This window comes from Lissotriton helveticus, chromosome 11 (assembly GCF_964261635.1).
Source record: "Lissotriton helveticus chromosome 11, aLisHel1.1, whole genome shotgun sequence".
Taxonomy (NCBI): Eukaryota; Metazoa; Chordata; class Amphibia; order Caudata; family Salamandridae; genus Lissotriton; species Lissotriton helveticus.
The window spans coordinates 263,254,044-263,270,785 of NC_136072.1; the positions used below are offsets into that span (position 1 = coordinate 263,254,044).

At 35.3% G+C, this 16,742-nt stretch overlaps 1 protein-coding gene across 2 annotated transcripts in view; it reads right to left on the reverse strand.

Moving 5' to 3' along the window:
• LOC144792915 (uncharacterized) overlaps nucleotides 1-16,742 on the reverse strand; it is a 119,736-nt gene that overhangs the window by 37,870 nt on the left and 65,124 nt on the right. The window lies entirely within an intron of this gene.

Sequence of the window (16,742 nt, forward strand, 5' to 3'; positions counted from 1 at the left end):
CGCAAGCTGCAAACGGGCTCAGCTCATGCCAGAGCACCATCTCACATAATTCCAAGCACTCTGCCTTCAGGATTGTTAAGGCCTGCCATAGGAGTGACTGATAGGAGTATATGTGTCCATTTTAGGGTTAGATATAGGTATACTATATCTATAGCAAAGGGTGATTACACCACCTTGCCCCAGCTGTCATGCAGCCAGTTGTGTCAGTTTTGGATGGCCAGCCAGGGGTGGCATAATACATGCTTCAGCCCCTGGTAGGCCCTGGGTACACCTATGCCCTGGATACCTAAGGTATACTGTACAGGGACTGATAAGGTGACTCAGTATCCAATTAGATATGTACCTAAGGTACATGGAGTCCATTTTAACAGAGAGAGCAGGAAGCCTGGGGTCCTGAATAGCAGGATCCCAGGCCAACTAAGTCAAAAACCAGCAAAACACCAGGCAAAAAGTTGGGGTAACCATAGTCAGATATCCACCTTCCTACACTTTTGATCGTTGAAAAAAATCTTGACAAAACTCACCGGAAATCTGCTTAAAGTGTACTTCTTTTTGTACTTATCTGTGCTTGATTTCTCTCAACTGTGCTTTGTTTTTCTTTCATTCTAAGGATCACCGGAAAAACTGGTGGCTGAGGCGGAAAAAATGATGCGGAGAATTCATCTGGTGGAAAGGACCGGAATGCGGCCAAGCAGGAAACGAGGAGACCCCAGAATCACTGTTACTCAGAAGCAGCCAAGAGGAGGAACCAGAGACACCGCCTTGGCTCGGGAAGGAGGTACAGGTATGTGTCTGTCTCTATGCTGCTGACGAGACCAAGCGCGTGTTCTTTGATGCGAGCGGCTTAAATACCTTTTTCCGCTCGTGTCAGCCTTCAAGGAATCAGCTTCACGTGCTGACAGTTGACACGTGAAAGCGTGTTTGCGGGCCTCGAGTAATTATTCAGCTCGTAAAAAGGCTAGTTGTCCCAAATCAAAATGCCCAGCTTGAATCTAAAACTTGCGATTTAAATAACAAATTTTAAACAAGTGCTATTCTTAATGTGTCATGATTTACATTAAAATTGAATACAATGTAACCTTGTATTAGCAACACCAGTTTAAGGCTAACCGGAAATCCTGGCAGAAACCTGAATATGGGTGCCTATGACATGTTGTCTCTTTATGTACCTTTTTGCCTCTTTCTGCACTTTTCTTACCTTTTTCTGCACTTCTCTTGCCTGTTTCTGCACTTCTCTTGCCTCTTTCTGCACCCATGTTGCTTCTTTCTGCACTTTCCATGCTTCTTTCTGCACCTGTCTTGCTTATTTCTGCACCCCTCCTGCCTCTTTCTGGACCTCTCTTGCCTCTTTCTGCACCTCTGTTGGTTCTTTCTGCGCTGCTCTTGCTTCTATCTGTTCCTTACTTGCCTCTTTCTGCACTTCTCTTGCTTCTTTCTACACCTCTATTGCTTCTTTCAGCAATTCTCTTGCCTCTTTCTGCACCTCTCTTCTTCTTTCTGCACCCCACCTGCCGCTTTCTGTAGCTCTCTTGCCTCTTTGTGCACCTCTTCTACCTCTTTCTGCACCCCTTTTGACTCTTGTTACACATCTGTTGGTTCTTTCTGTACTGTTCTTGCTTCTTTCTGCACCTCACTTGCCTCTTTCTGCACTTTACTTGCTTTTTTCTGCACCTCTCTTGTCTCTCAGCACCCGTGTTGCTTCTTTCTGCACTTCTCTTGCCTCCTTCATCACCTCTTAGTTAGAAGTAGTTTTAATCCCCCTGCCCGATTGTGTACTAGGGCCATACAGGGGAGGTCATGCCAATCACAGAGATACCCCAACGTATAGTGTACCCTAACGTATGTAGGTGTTTTCACTGAAGCCTAAGTATCTTTCAGCAGAGCACTGGCTCCAGGCCTGGTTAGTCAAAGTCAGTTACCACCAGTACCCATCAGCAAAACGTTGAGGGCACAGGATGACTTTGCAACAAGGCCTCTTTCTGCTCCTCTGTTGGTTCTTTATGCACGTCTATTGCTTCTTTCTGCACCTTTCTTCATCTTTCGGGACTTCTGTTGCCTCTTTCTGCATTTCTCTTGCTTCTTGCTGCACCTTTCTTCAGCCTTCTGCACATGTCCTACCTTTGTAGGAATAGTTAGAAATTAGCATTTAAAAAACTTTTGAAATTCACTGAAAAACCACAGGTTTCAGGGATGTTATAGTTAGAAATTAGCATTTAAATAACCCAACACTAGATGGCAGGAGTATGCTAACCATGTGTCTCTACAGCCACACATGCCTCGAACATCAACTTTCTGTAACGTGTTGAACGACACAGAGCTTACCTTTCTAAAGCCCTTCATTGCTATTGTAGTCTATGGTGGTAATCACTACAGGCCAGTGACGCCGTCAGCGTCATGGCTTCGAAATCTGAAGTCTGCATCACTGCATAATGCCAGAAGTCAATCATTCACAGGCATAGATCCCAACCTTTCCTATTTGTCACAGGGTAGAACTGGATGTGAGCATCATGGATGTACGACGTTACAACGCATACTATTACAACGCATGCTTTTACAACGCATTTTTTACAACGCTATGTATACTACAACGCAATATTTTACAACGACTACTATTACAACGCAATATATATATATTAATAGAAAAGTACTTTTACAACGCATACTTTTCCAATGCAAAAATTTTTTTTTTTTCATATATAAAATATGTCACGGGATGCAGGGAAATTAGGGGTTTTGGGTGGGGAAGTGTTTTAAAATGTGGAGATAAACTGCACGGAAATAAGCAGAAAATACCGATTTTTTTTAAAATTAATACTCGAGTAACATTTTTAATACTCGAGTAACAACGCATTAAATCTATCACGGGATGCAGGGAAATTAGGGGTTTTGGGTGGGGAAGTATTTTACAATGTAGAGGTAAAGTGCACGTAAATAGTCAGGAAATAGCGCTTTCTTAAAAAAGTAATACTCGAGTAACAAAATTAATACTCAAGTACCAACATTACTCCTCGCATTTATAAATATTCGCCAATTTTACTAAACAAAATACTCTCTTTTTTTTAAAACGGTCCTTGAAACCCAGAAAGTTAATTATGAAAATGACAAATAAACATTACATATCAACGCTAATATATTATTTGTATACATCCGCCATTTTAATGAGTTATTTCAAGAAAGAAGTCCATCATCTATTTCCATAACCTTAAAGATAAACACAACTCTCAAAATGGATGCCAAGAACGGAACGAAATTCTGAAAAGAACACGTCATAAACAAACATTTTAAATTTAACGTTTCCACATTATAAAACTTAGTATAAAATTAAAAGTGTAACGGTGTAAATAAAAAAATTAATGATGCTATTCAGTGAAACATATAAATAGAAGCAAGACACCATTTTACTTTCAGTTGATTATCAACTCCCAGAGTAAGCAGACGTGAACTGGTGACTGTCTGACCTGTTGAACTACATAGCAGCAGTAGCCAACTTTATAGCGTTTATTCACAAATGTTCATGTAAGTACTTATTATACAATAAATGAATATTTATGTAGAACATTTAATCACCTTCTTTTAAAAATTATAATTTTAAGAACACGATTAATATTACCATATTAGCCATTATTTTATAAAATACCCGTTTTTCTTAACAAAAATCTCTCAATATACCAATGAAACTATAAATGAAATTTTTATACAAACGATATTTGATTTTCATGTGCTAGTAATGTTTTGCAAAAATTCTGAAAACGTATTTTTAAGCAAAGTTAATTTATTTTTTCTAACAGTTCTCCAAAGAAGTGACACTCATACATAAGCTTCTTCTCATTAAAAGCTTGTTGTCAAGTAATCAACATATGTGAAAGCGTCTGATATTAAGGTATTTATTTCAACAATGTAACTAAAAACGAGAATAAATATTTCACAAACCTTAGTAAAAAATAATTCAATACTATAATTTTATTTTCTTCACATAGATAAACCAACTAGGTTTACAAAAAATATCGTTTCCAGTTTCTACAAAAAATCTAATATTTTTGAAAGGTAAATTATTAAAAATTATTAGATATATAAATTTATTTCATGAAGCAAAAACCGATTATGAACTTCTCAGTATCTTTGAAATATTTCTGATTTATAAGTAAACAATTGTTACATTCATTTTAGGAACTGAAAATTATCTTTTGAGACCCTCCAAAAAAGAGTCAAACTGAAAATATACCTCAACATACAATACCAACAAAGAAATATCCAAATTATTTCTATTATTACTAAGGTAAGGCCATGATAGACTAAATAATCTATTGTAACTCTATAAAAGTGCATTACAAGGCTAAGTATTAGATAGTGTAGGTGAGTCACTTACTATAGTAACTCCAATTAAATATATGTATTTAATAAATGATGAATAGTGTAGCAGTACCTCTTATTATTCTAACTCCAGGAAAGTGCATATGTGGGATAAGTGCTTGATAGTGTAAGAGTGCCAATTAATATTACAACTTGAAGAAAATGCATGAGTAGTGTAAGTGCTGGATAGTATAGAGGTGTCATTTACTATTGTAACTCCAGGAAAGTGCATCAGTATGGTAAGTGTTGGTTTGTGATGGGGTTTTTATTACTATTCCAACTCCAGGAAAGTGCATCAGTAGAGTAAATGCTGGATAGTGTAGGGGTGTCAGTTACTATTCCAACTCCAGGAAAGTGCATCAGTATGGTAAGTGCTGGATAGTGTAGAGGTGTCACTTAATAATCTAACTCCAGGAAAGTACATCAATAGAGTAAGTGTTGGATAGTGTAGGGGTGTCAGTTACTATTATAACTCCAGGAAAGTGCATCAGTAGGGCAAGTGCTGGATAGTGTAGGGGTGTCACTTAATAATCTAACTCCAGGAAAGTGCATGAGTAGGGTAAGTGCTGGATAGTGTAGGGGTTCCAATTACTATTCCAACTCCAGAAAAGTGCATCAGTATGGTAAGTGCTGGATAGTGTAGGGGTTCCAATTACTATTCCAACTCCAGTAAAGTGCATCAGTAGGGCAAGTGCTGGATAGTGTAGGAATGCCACTTACTATTCTAACTCCAAAAAAGTGCTTTAAATGTAAAAAATAATAAATTACATGAAACATGTGTAAAACATTTGATACAATCTCGATTTTGTATTATAGAATTCATCTAGAACATCCAAACCACACAAACAAATCAACCAAGAAGTAAAAGGAACAAAAAGTAGAAGACCAGGAAGAGCAGCAAGAAGCAAACAGCAAAAACCCAAGGTAATTTATCAGAAAAGTCACCTGTAAATCACATAATTATAACCAAAAAATAGATATATAAATTTTTAATTAAACACAGAAAAAGTGCTAGATTCTAGTAAGTGCTGAATAGTGTTAAAGTGCCACTTACTATTCTAACTCTATAAAAGTGCATCAGTAGGGTAAGTGCTTGATTTTGTAGGGGTTCCAATTACTATTCCAACTCCAGGAAAGTGCATCAGTATGGTAAGTTCTGGATAGTGTAGGGGTTCCACTTAGTATTACAACTCCAGGAAAGTGCATCAGTAGAGTAAGTGCTGGATACTGTAGAGATGCCACTTAATAATCTAACTCCAGGAAAGTGCATGAGTAGGATAAGTGCTGGATAGTGTAGGGGTTCCAATTACTATTCCAACTCCAGGAAAGTTCATCAGTATGGTAAGTGCTGGATAGTGTAGGAGTTCCAATTACTATTCCAACTCCAGTAAAGTGCATCAGTAGGGCAAGTGCTGGATAGTGTAGGAATGCCACTTACTATTCTAACTCCAAAAAAGTGCATTAAATGTAAAAAATAATAAATTACATGAAACATGTGTAAAACATTTGATACAATCTCGATTTTGTATTTTAGAATTCACCTAGAACATCCAAACCACACAAACAAATCAACCAAGAAGTAAAAGGAACAAAAAGTAGAAGACCAGGAAGAGCAGCAAGAAGCTAACAGCAAAAACCCAAGGTAATTTATCAGAAAAGTCACCTGTAAATCACATAATTATAACCAAAAAATAGATATATACATTTTTAATTAAACACAGAAAAAGTGCTAGATTCTGGTAAGTGCTGAATAGTGTTAAAGTGACACTTATTATTCTAACTCTATAAAAGTTCATCAGTAGGGTAAGTGCTGGATAGTGTAGGGGTTCCAATTACTATTCCAACTCCAGGAAAGTGCATCAGTAGGGCAAGTGCTGAATAGTGTAGAGGTGCCACTTAATAATGTAACTCCAGTAAAGTGCATGAGTAGGATAAGTGCTGGATAGTGTAGGGGTTCCAATTACTATTCCAACTCCAGGAAAGTGCATCAGTAGGGCAAGTGCTGGATACTGTAGGGGTGTCACTTAATAATCTAACTCCAGGAAAGTGCATGAGTAGGGTAAGTGCTGGATAGTGTAGGGGTTCCAATTACTATTCAAACTCCAGGAAAGTGCATCAGTATGGTAAGTGCTGGATAGTGTAGGAGTTCCAATTACTATTCCAACTCCAGTAAAGTGCATCAGTAGGGCAAGTGCTGGATAGTGTAGGAATGCCACTTACTATTCTAACTCCAAAAAAGTGCATTAAATGTAAAAAATAATAAATTACATGAAACATGTGTAAAACAATTGATACAATCTCGATTTTGTATTTTAGAATTCACCTAGAACATCCAAACCACACAAACAAATCAACCAAGAAGTAAAAGGAACAAAAAGTAGAAGACCAGGAAGAGCAGCAAGAAGCAAACAGCAACAACACAAGGTAATTTATCAGAAAAGTCACCTGTAAATCACATAATTATAACCAAAAAATAGATATATAAATTTTTAATTAAACACAGAAAAAGTGCTAGATTCTAGTAAGTGCTGAATAGTGTTAAAGTGCCACTTACTATTCTAACTCTATAAAAGTGCATCAGTAGGGTAAGTGCTTGATTTTGTAGGGGTTCCAATTACTATTCCAACTCCAGGAAAGTGCATCAGTATGGTAAGTTCTGGATAGTGTAGGGGTTCCACTTACTATTACAACTCCAGGAAAGTGCATCAGTAGAGTAAGTGCTGGATACTGTAGAGATGCCACTTAATAATCTAACTCCAGGAAAGTGCATGAGTAGGATAAGTGCTGGATAGTGTAGGGGTTCCAATTACTATTCCAACTCCAGGAAAGTGCATCAGTAGGGCAAGTGCTGGATAGTGTAGAGGTGCCACTTAATAATGTAACTCCAGTAAAGTGCATGAGTAGGATAAGTGCTGGATAGTGTAGGGGTTCCAATTACTATTCCAACTCCAGGAAAGTGCATCAGTAGGGCAAGTGCTGGATAGTGTAGGGGTGTCACTTAATAATCTAACTCCAGGAAAGTGCATGAGTAGGATAAGTGCTGGATAGTGTAGGGATTCCAATTACTATTCCAACTCCAATAAAGTGCATCAGTAGGGCAAGTGCTGGATAGTGTAGGGGTGTCACTTAATAATCTAACTCCAGGAAAGTGCATGAGTAGGGTAAGTGCTGGATAGTGTAGGGGTTCCACTTACTATTCGAACTCCAGGAAAGTGTATCAGTAGGGCAAGTGCTGGATAGTGTAGGGGTGTCACTTAATAATCTAACTCCAGGAAAGTGCATGAGTAGGATAAATGCTGGATAGTGTAGGGGTTCCAATTACTATTCCAACTCCAGGAAAGTGCATCAGTAGGGCAAGTGCTGGATAGTGTAGGGGTGTCACTTAATAATCTAACTCCAGGAAAGTGCATGAGTAGGGTAAGTGCTGGATAGTGTAGGGGTTCCAATTACTAATGCAACTCCAGGAAAGTGCATCAATAGGATAATTGCTGGATAGTGTAGGGGTTCCAATTACTATTCCAACTCCAAGAAAGCGCATCAGTAGGGTAAGTGCTGGATAGTGTAGGGGTGTCACTTAATAATCTTACTCCAGTAAAGTGCATGAGTAGGATAAGTGCTGGATAGTGTAGGGGTTCAAATTACTATTCCAACTCCAGGAAAGTGCATCAGTAGGGCAAGTGCTGGATAGTGTAGGGGTGTCACTTAATAATCTAACTCCAGAAAAGTGCATGAGTAGGATAAGTGCTGGATAGTGTAGGGGTTCCAGTTACTATTCCAACTCCAGGAAAGTGCATCAGTTTGGTAAGTGCTGGATAGTGTAAAGAATCCAATTACTATTGGAACTCCAAAAAAGTGCATCAGTAGTGTAAGTGCTGGATAGTGTAGAGGTGGCACTTAATAATGTGACTCCAAGAAAGTGCATGAGTAGGGTAAGTGCTGGATAGTGTAGGGGTTCCAATTACTATTCCAACTCCAGGAAAGTGCATCAGTAAGATAATTGCTGGATACTATAGGGGTGCCAATTACTAAATTAACTCTGAAATTTCATTTAAACACAACAAATGTATCCTTTTCTATGAAATCAAACATATATATATATAAAACTTTTTAAAAAAAAACAATCTTTTTTTCAACAGATAATGTCAAGCCAGGCCACAGCATCCTATATTAAATCAAGGAAAGGAAACAGACTTCTGCAGCATTGTGGATATATATATTGTAATGAAAGATTAAGTGAACCAAGGAAACATTGGAGGTGTGTGAAATATTATTCTTCCCGTTGCAGCGGCAGAGCGGTTACTATTGGTGACATCATAGTAAATACCACTGACCATAACCACTCTGCCTCTGCAATGGAGATTGAAGTACGTCAAACAATTAATGAGATGAAAGATATTGCATCCACCTCCAATGAAACTCCTGGTTCAATATTAAGAGAGGTTGCACAGCATGTCCCTGGACATATTGCTTGTAACATGCCTATGATACCCAATTTGCGTAGAATTATTCAACGTAAAAAGCAGGCAAGTAACACACACACAGTTACTCCTCAAACTTTTGCTGACATAACTATTCCTCATGACCTTACTCTGTCTTTCTCTAATGAACCTTTCTTACTCTATGACAAAGAAAACCCTCTTAAACGTATTTTAATTTTTAGTACTCCCCGCAACCTTTTTAAGTTAGAGAATACTGAAATTTGAATGATGGATGGAACGTTTAAATGTACACCCCATCCATTCACTCAAATTTACAGCATTCATGCTCAAATTAACTCAAATGTAGTACCCTTCATATACAGTTTACTACCAGATAAGCAATCTGCAACCTACACTGAATTTTTAACAGTGATTAAAGACAAAACTTCTGGCAAAAGTCCTCGGAAAATCATCATTGATTTCGAATTGACTATGATCAATGTGATCAACAAATTGTACGTGGATACCCAAATTCAGGGGTGTTTTTTTCATTTTTCCCAGGCATATTGGCGTAAGTTACAAAAAACATCCCTGGTTACAGATTACTGCTCAGATAGTAAACTGCAATTTGAATTAAAAAAATTAACAGCACTTTGTTTTGTACCTCCTGAAAGTGTAGACGAGTACTACACTGCAATTTCTGAATCAGAATATTATGTCGAAAATGAAGAAAAATTGGCTCCCTTGTTAAATTACTTTGAGGACACATGGATTGGGCATCTAAGCCGATCGGGTCGCAGGAGGAAGCCACGTTTCCATGTGGAGTGGTGGAACTGCTACTCAACCTGCTTAGAAGGAGGTGCTAAAACAAACAATGCCATAGAGGGATGGCATAACTCCTTCAGTCATACAATTGGAAAACATCATCCAAATTTCTACTCTTTTTTGAAAACTTTGAAGAAGGAGCAAAGTTTTCAAGAAATGAGACTTGCTCAAGCATTAACAGGTAGCCTAAATCCACGACCTTCTAAGCAAGCTAAGGAAATGTCTGAGAGACTATTGGGAGTACTTTTCGTTGACTGTGGCATTAGACTACCTGGAAAATGTAGCTAACATATTACATTTCTAATCATTTTTCACATTTTTACTTTCCTGCTTTGACCTAAATTATTTTTTCAATTTTAATTAAATTGGCTTTATTTTTTAAAATTTTTTTTAAATTATTTCTCGGGTTCCAAGATAATTTAACTGGAATATGTCTCATATTCAAAAGAACCTTTAATTTCCTTAATAATAATTTATCTCCTTATTTTCCCCAACTTTTGATAATATTCATTGCACTGTAAGTCGTACAAATATGTTGTGAAAACATTTTCGACGTAAATCTTCAAATTTTCTATCCTTTCTCACCACTTATTTTTTTCCAAAGTGATTGTTTTCGATTAAATTGTTTGATATACTACAAACTGTGATCAATTAATTAGTAATATGACTGTATTTGTCATATTTGTAAATATCATGACCTTACCTTATTTTAGTAATTTGCATTATTAGTTTAGATCTCATAATTATCTAAATATTCGAATCCCATACAATTCGATTCTATTTGCTAACGTTTTACATATATGGAATAATAATTTTTTAAATGTTAACCCAAAAATGACGTATTTCTAAAGATTTATGTCTTTGTTACACATATCATTAAACCTTAAACATTTTTCGATGAACTATATTTTTCCAATAGTTCACAATCAGAAAGCAAATATTTTCTTTTAATCATATATCACATCCTAACTCTTATTCTTCTCACTATCTAAATTACTAGTATCACATTGCAAAACTTATATTTTCCCAAAAAAATCCCAAATAATGTCTTTAAAGCAATACAGCAAATGACCGCCTCGAAACGAAAAAAGCAGTATTCCAATATGTAAATCGTTGTAAGGAAAAAAAACACAAATCCCAAAAACATAACTCTAATTTTTTTCGTACAAATCAAAATAAACAGTTTTTGTTCTCAAACACCTTGCGTTCAAGGGAAATAAACGACAAATCCAAAAAGAAGACGTTTTTTTTCGTACAAATTGAAATATACATTTTTTTTTCTTAAACACCTTCTGTTGTTAGAAAATAAACCACAAATCCAAAAAAAAGACCCTTTTTTTTCGAACAACCCGATGTAAACAGTTTCATTTCTCAAACACTTTGTACAAATCAATCATTTTGGAAAAAACAAACAAATAAACTTTTCTATTTTTCCGCTTCAAAATCTCAATCGATAAAGATTTCAAACTTTATTCAAACTATGAAACGTTCAAAATGTTTTCAATACATTACACAAATATATACTTTTCTTCACCGTGTATCCATAACATTTTTTGTAACAGAACCCGACGTAGACATATTCAATTAATATGTTCGTCGACATGCAAAAAATAAACTGTAAACATCATTAAATAACTATCGCAACCTCTCCTTAATCTTTCATTACAATATATATGTTCGTATACTATTTTTTATTTAGAAAATAACTTTATAAACTTTCCTACCTGAGCGCAGATCAGCTTCCAGCTGCTTCCAGCAATCGATGCTATCCAAAATGGCCGCTAACGTCGACGTCAACGTGAAAACGTCATCAAAATGTAACAAGATAAACAAAGGACTATTTATTTATACATTATTAAATAAATTATATTGGTTTTTTTTCACATATTATTCGGTGTTATAAAAATGTGAAAAAATATGTAATAAATTAATAAAAATTGAAATTATTTTTATATATTTTTTTTGTAAAAATAAAACAAGTTTGAAATAAACGTCATTGTCTTTACATTTTTTTACTTTGTTAATTTTACTCTTTAAATGATTTATTCACTATGAAAAATAATGTTTTTCTTCACTTACCTGTATGCTGGTCTTGTTTTCTTTTTCTCTCTCCTCCTTCTATTCTTTTTCTTGCTTACTAATCCATTCCGTTAGGTTACTATGGAGCGATCATTGCAATAAACGAAGGACTAAACCTCCCATTGAAATCAATGTAAAACCGTGGGAAAAAGTGTTTACATTGTATTACTTATATGTATATTAAGAATAAAAAAATCTATATATTTTCTAAAATTATTTTATAAATAAATAATCTTTTAAATAATAATTTTGTACTTATTTAATACATATAAAGTAAATTAAAATTGTATTAACATTTATGTAAACATTTACACCAAAACCAACATTAAATTTTAGTAATAAAATAATTAATAATTAAAATATATACCTCAGTATTATAAATAATTTAAAAAAAAAAAAATTAAATAATTAAATTATATTATATTTAATAAATAAAAAACAATTAATACCTGATTATTAATATTTTGTAATTTATTCTGAAAACATTTATCAAATAAATATTAAAATAATTATATTATATTATATTTAGAAAACAATTAATACCTGAGTATTAATATTTTGTATTACCTGAGTATTAATATCAAATAAATAATAAAATAATTAAATTATATTATAATTAAAATATAAAAAACAATTAAGACCTGAGTATTAATATTTTGTAATACCTGAGTATTAATATCAAATAAATAATAAAATAATTAAATTATATTATATTTAATATATAAAAAACAATTAAGACCTGAGTATTAATTTTTTTTTTTATTCTGAAAACATTTTTCAAATAAATAATAAAATAATTTAATTATATTATATTCAATATATGGAAAAAAATTAATACCTGAGTATTAATATTTTGTAATTTATTCTGAAAACATTACTATTTATTTATATAATTATTTAAAAATATTATTTTCTATATATAATACAAAATAAATATTTTATTAATTATTTTTTTTTAATTATTATAGAAAACAATTAATACCTGAGTATTAATATTTTATAATTTATTCTCAATACATTTATCAAATAAATAATAAAATAATTTATATTATTATATTATTAAAAATAATATATAATTATTTAATAATTTATATAAAATAATTTAATATTTTAAAGTTAATAATTTTACGTTGTAAAAACATGCGTTGTAATAGTTTTTGCGTTGTAATAACGTGCGTTGTAATAACATGCGTTGTAATAGTTTTTGCGTTGTAAAAAATGCGTTGTAATAGCATTTCGTTGTAATAGTTGCGTTGTAAAGGTCGTTTCCCGAGCATCATACATGCAATTTGGCGTCTTGTTCTTAGTAATAGTAAGCGTTATAATGCTAATTTTGTGTTGGGTATATTGTGCTGAGACCCCTGGTCAGGTTAACTTCCACCATTGTGACACCCCAAACCATGGCTGCAGGTCTCTGGCCTATTAAGAAGTGGAGCTGCTCTATTTGTTCCCACGTGAAATTGATAATCCAAATATCCGCGTCAAGAGTAAAGGCAGAAATATGTGCTTATAGTAAAGACAGTTATATGCTGTACAAGGTTAAAACTGGCTCTATCTTCATGTCCTTAACATTAATGCCAAAAACATGGATTGATTTATGAATAATGAATGTTAAAACCGTTAAGCTAATGCATGTCAGCGTTTTCGTTCCTCTGTTAGGTCACCTTTTACTCAATAGTGCATTCCCCAAGAGTTTTAACTATTTCATCATGATGGGTGTCTGTATTTTTGTGTGCATTTAATTACTCTTATATAGTGAATACTTTTTGAGTAATGCCAGGTGTTTATGAGGGACTTTGATTGAGACCTCTGATGCTGATGTTGAAAGCAAAGTGCATGTGGGTGGGCTGGCCTCAGTGCACAGCACACAGAGCAATGGTCATTTCAGTTGCAATTGAAATTCTGTGAAATATGTGTGACAGAGGTACACACTGCCTAAATGTGAGTGAATGAAGTGTATGGTTGGCGGTGGTGAAGTGAGGGAGATACAAGGAAGTGCATTCGGGGAAAAGTGAAAGGAGGAAAAAGATGAGGTTGGAGATGGGCGAGTTGTATATACATTTAACATAAAGCGCAGATGACTGAAGGCCAGTAATCCTTCCACAGGCCTCAATAATATTTACTTCACATTCACAAATTCAGAATTAAAACATTTCCACTGTTAATTATTTATAAAAAAAATCATTGCTGTTACTCATTTATCTAAATCGGCTAACAACCACTGACTGAGCCAATAGTACTGGCAGGTTTTAGATATATGTTATATATCTGGATGCAATAACATCTCAGAGAGAAACCGAATTACTGGTCGGGTGGCACGCTATGGGTCATTGTGAATTACCTACAGAGCATGTCTCACTTCCACAAAATATGCATCTAGGCCTTGTTGGCTCCAAGGCAGCTTTATAGGTGGTTAAGCTAATGTTAGAAGTAGACTAGTATCTTCTAGCCCTGCTCTCCAGTACTTCATATTTTCTTTTGAAGTTTTCTGAACAGGTATGAATATTCATCCTGCTTTAATTTCTCATTGTTTTCTAACGCTATAACACATTATTCTGCTCCAGTACAGATCTCTGTGGGAGAAGTCAATATCTCATGAATTAAATCTGCTTTACCTATTAAGGGCCTCCAGTGTAGACCCTTGCTGAGCATGCACATATTTAAACGAATGCAGTTACAACTTTCAAAACAATCTTCTGTATTGTTTTAGTCCTTGAAAATTCTGAGACAGTGGCATGAGCTACATGACATGCATTATCCCTTTGAGTCCTCTGTCTGCTGCTCTGACACCTTAAGTGCCCTCCTCGTATTTCCCTATCTCCTCTGGCTTGGTACTGTCAAGAAAGCCAGAGGAAAATGCTTACACCTAGAACTCTTGATTATATCCAGTTCCCTCTTTATAACAAGATGTCATGTGTACTCTCTGCTTGATTTTTTAACTTCTAAAGGGTATCCAAAGATTTTGGAGTAGACGCCTCACTCACGTATTTTGCCATGCTTCTTCATTGGGCCTATCCACACCCTGGAAAGATGATACTACCAGGGTGGACTCAACCATAGGTGGAAATGGGAGTTCTTAGATAAAGAAAAACTGGATATGCAGGGACCCAGAAAAGTGATATGTTAAAAATACCTCAAGGTATACCCGAAGTCTTATCTTATTAAATGGGTACCTGGGGTATAGATAAAACCATGAATAGTGAGGGTTATATTGAAGGACAATTGTACCCTTGTTCTTCTGCCAACAAGTTGTGGCCCTCGCCAAGAGCCCAACTGGGTCTGGGGCCTTCGTCAGGGTTGTCCCGTCAATGTTCCTGCCTCTTATAGTGCACGCACTCCATGCAAAAGTGTGAGGCCTAATGCTCTCACCTGTCTTTTTTTCTAGATTCCTTTTTCAGAGGATTTTCTGTAGTATAGATAAAACAAGAAAAAACAAGAAAAGGGAGAGTAGATTTAGTTTTGTCATCTATCCTGACTGTATTGCTCATGTCCGAACTGTTGAGTATCAAGGACCATGTGTGTGCTATACACAAATAGCATTTAGGCATTACCTCTAGTGTCTATGCGATATTTAGTTCTCTGAAAGAATCATGTCTTATTTATTTTATGAACTCATAATCGTCCCAAAGTGCCCAACCATTGCTGGACATGGTTACATGTCCAAAGAGCCAGTTCGGGATATAGTGTTTGTTTCCATGTAGTGAACGAAGTTCTAGGTCCAAATGTTTACAGATACATTTGTGACAGTGAATGTGAAGTTATCTCTGTCCTCTACAACTCGTGTCATTCATACCAGTCCTTCTTATGCTTACCCTCGAGGGTGTCTCTTCAAGGGTCATGTGGTAAGTGGGGGAGGGTGCCCTCTTGTAGTCACATACTTTTGGGGAGAAGATGGGGGGTAGCGAAGTACAAGTATGGTAAATTATTTTTTTGTGAGAGAATGTATACACATTTTTTTCTATATATCCTTTTGTCTTAGCTTCTTGTGGGTGGTTGTCATATTGATGCCGTATTTATTGAAACCACCTGTCTATTTTATGAACTTTTTAACACGTACACTTTACCTTGTTGCATTAAACTATTAAATGTACATAAGAGTTCTTGTTGTTGTGCCTTTAGTAATGTTCCCTTTTACTAATTTCAGTTTTACAGGGTGTCCTCTTTAGCTAAAAAGATGGTTATAAGGTGAAACTACACTGTATTTAAAAAATATTCTTGTGTCAGAGAGAATGTTCTAAAATACCCCCTATTGTTTGTACTACCAGATTCTACACATCCCCAAGAACAATATGCGCCTCAACTTTCAGGATACTTTATTAGTTGAACCCAAATTTACATGAGGGAAAGATACCATCACACACCCTTATATTATGTTAACCTAATATGGGACGCGACTCAAAAAGAGCACAGAATATTATTATTGTTCAATTAGTTAATTTGCTGTGACACTTGATTCCTTGAGAGTTCAACCTGCTCAACAACACAACAACACAACTGAAGGATATGTCCTCCAGAGACCTCTGTGGTTTGATGCTATGATTTTGCTTGACAAACCACACTGGACTTTTGAAGCTAAAGAGTCTGTTGGAAAGAATCGTTCCTTCTGGAATAATGCATTCTGCCCAAACCTACGCTGCCATTCTGTGCTACAGGATGTCCCAAGGACATTGGTTGTTCAACACAAGAGCTGACATGTAACCCATGGTAGCTCAGGAGAGATAACACACTGTACATAATAAAACTAAGCATTTTACCTATCTGAGGGGGGGATAGATTGCTCCAATATCTGAAGTAGCATAGTGGGCAAAACAAGACAGTGGACTGGCATGAGTGGCTGAAGCTAATTCAAACAGTCCACACATCACTTTTTATTTTTAAGTTGGATGTCTGACGTTTGATGGGTACGCTAAGACGTGGCTTACACATTCACTTTGCTATTAGACTCAAACCTCGCCGATTAGGGCTGTATAGGATTGTTTATGACATAATATGACATAATATAGAGGGAAGCAGTTGTGGCAGTTAAGGTTAGACAAGTAATTTTAGAGTAGGACAAAGTCTGATTTATAT